We start from the raw sequence: 3,287 nt of genomic DNA on the forward strand, positions 1-3,287 counted from the left end.
GCTGTTTTTGAACCCAGTCAATGACGGGTTCTTTTACTAGTATAATATTAAGCTTTCACGAATAGGTTCCCATATTGTTGACTATTATGGAAACCTGATCAAATATAATGATAGAAGATATATAGAGACACAGGAATGGGTATGTTTGATCTGGCATAATGATGATTCATTAAAATTGTGGGGTCAGCATACGCGCCTGCTCCACAAAGTATGGAAATAAAAAATCAAAAAAATTAAAAATAAACGTTTACAAATGTTTTTTTATGCAGATGTACATAATAATACTTTGATAAGTATGTTTTAACTTAAATAGGGATGGTATAATAAAATTGTGAGGTCTGCGTTCGCGGCTATCCTTCATAGAATGGAAATAGGCATAAACTTTAATAAAGACTTTCCAAATCTATCTGCGTAAGTATACTCTGATATCTATGTTTCAGTTTGAAGCAATATGGTATAATAAAATTATGGGGTGTTCTTTCGCGCCTAACATCCATAGAATGGAAATATGTCACAAAGTTTGACAAGTTGTTTTTTATATAGATCCACAGAATATTGTGATAAGTAGTCTAATCGCTACCTTCCTTTTGCTAAGCTAGACTTGGGTATATATATATATATATATATATATATATATATATATATATATATATATATATATATAGTGTTATAATGGAGTAATTCCAGGAGGAAATCCGGGTATGAGAGCTCAATGTGGTAAACAGAGCAATAACATAAAAATATAACACGGAAATTACATAATTATCGATTACAATTATGTAATTTCCGTGTTATATTTATATATGTATATATATATATGTATATATATGTACATTTATATACATATACACACACACATATATAAATATATATATATATATATATATATATATATATATAGCTACTTCATTTAATCATATAAATTAATATACGGATGTATAAATTTACGCGAACACTTTAAGTATTTATTAAACAGTGCTCAATACGTAGGTAGAACTAGGTAGTAAGTTATAAAATATATCTGGCAATTAAGCTTAATTGCGTTATATATTTTATATATATATGTGTGTGTGTATATATGTATATAAATGTATATATATATATATATATATATAAGAAATAGCATAAACGTCTTTTAAGTCGAGCTCTTGAGACCCCCCAATTATAATTAGTGCTCTCATGAGCGCTCTGAGGGCGGCTTGAGTTCTATTGTTTTCATTGATCACGTGAATATTTTTTTTTACTTCTGTAGTTGAATAAAACTTGCTTTCTGGGGACTTTCTGACTTTTATTTATGGCTTAAGATTTCTTAAAAAGATTTTTTTGCGATGCTTTAAGTAGCGGCATAGAGGACACTTTAGTTTTATTTTTTCACTGCTCAGGAAAACAATATTTTTAATTATTAAGGTGAGAAAGAAATTTTGTTTTAGCAACTATCTGAAGGTTTACATCATTTTTATTAGTGTATTTAGATTTAGTGTTTATATATATATATATATATATATATATATATATATATATATATATATATGCCTGGAATGCCACCCAGAAAAAGTCAACGCAAAACAACTTGGTATGTGCACCTGAAGCTTCCAATATATAAGCGACCTCAACCAAGATTTTCATTTTACGCTTGTTGAAAGTGCACGCATAAAATGGGATATTCTTGGCTCGTCTGCAAGTCAAATTAAGGACACGTTCATTGAATCGGTTCCATCTGGCCATTGTCTTTGCAATTTCAAGAGTAAGACTTCTTGCCCAAATGGTGTAGGTTCCTTTGTTAATAATTCTATTTCTGCATTTATTTCTGAATAGCAAGGTTTTTTTCTCATAGACTAGCTATGCTTTCTCTTCAGCGACAGGATAATGAGATGTTTTTCATGCAATCTGATTTTCCTATGACTAGTTATCCTAAGGTTGAACAGCTGTAGGACGAAATGTAAAAATTAATAAACATCGTCATAAGCGTGAATTCCTTTCTAGTAGCAGATGCACCATTCCAAATGCGACAACAGTACTCCCTACATGGGCGAATTGTGGCCTTATTGCGTACAGGATAATTTCAGGCGAAAGTAGCCTTCTAACACGGTAGAGAGAGCCCACTTTCTTCGCATCACTCTTAGCAATGCTCTCAAAGTATTGGTTCCAACTCATGTTCCCTATAAACGTTAGGCCAAGAAGTTTATAGAAATTACTTTCAGGTGATGTGTTTTTGGCCATTGCTATTGGTGGTAGAGGGTTTTTTGTAATTATTGAAAAGAAACAAGCTTACCCGTTGGCAGCATATCTTCCTCTACTGTTTCTGCCATTTCCTTAGATATGTGGTCATGTGTTCCCCCCTCGTGTTTGTTATTGAGGGTGGTGTCATCAGCAAATATACTGATCTCAGAGACAATTTTATGAGGAGGTTATTTATGAATAAGAATAACAAAGGTCCAATGATAGACCCCATTTATATCATATTGTTTAGATGCACGAGTGTCGAGGACAACCCAGATATTTCTCTTACTTAAGAAGAATTTAATTACGTTATGTATTCTTCCATTGATACCATATGATCTGATTTTCCTTAGAGGATTTAAATATATCAGGTTTTCCGCTCTACCATCCCCTGCTTTGTCCAGTGAATGGTATATACGTTCAGAGATTACACTTAAGATATCTGCTGTGGAACAGTCTTGCCTAAATCCATATTAATGGTCGGTCAGGAGTTTAACAATTGTAAGGTGATGGACTAGATCGGGATTAATTAGGGACTCAAATATTTTGGGGAAAAGCGTCCGAAGAATAATGGTACGATAATTAAATGCGTCAGATTTTTTCGCTAGAAATCTTAGAAAATGGTACTACAGAAGCAGATTGTTCACTAATTATATCTATTTCCGGTTTGGTGGGATTAATTAATCGAGTGTTTGCGATATTCTTAAAACTAGTACACGTCTTAGAAATAAGAGAAACTTCTTTTTAGTCGAGCTCTTGAGACCCCCTCCATTTTAAATAGTGCTTTCATGAGCGCTCTGGAGGCCGCTTGAGTTGTATTCTTTCCATTGATCACGTGATTTTTGTTTCTTCTCTAGTTGGATAAAACTTGCTTTCTGGGGACTTTCTGACTTTAATTTATGGCTTAAGATTTCTTAAAAATATTTATTTTTTCAATGCTTTAAGTATCTGTCTAGAGGACACTTTAGTTTGATTTTTTAAGGAATACAATATTTTTCATTTTTAGGGCGAGAAAGAAATTGTGTTTTAGCAACGATCCGAAGGTTTACATAATTTTTATTAGTGTA

Source organism: Euprymna scolopes, chromosome 40, assembly GCF_053919585.1.
Source record: "Euprymna scolopes isolate OS-2025 chromosome 40, ASM5391958v1, whole genome shotgun sequence".
Lineage (NCBI taxonomy): Eukaryota > Metazoa > Mollusca > Cephalopoda > Sepiida > Sepiolidae > Euprymna > Euprymna scolopes.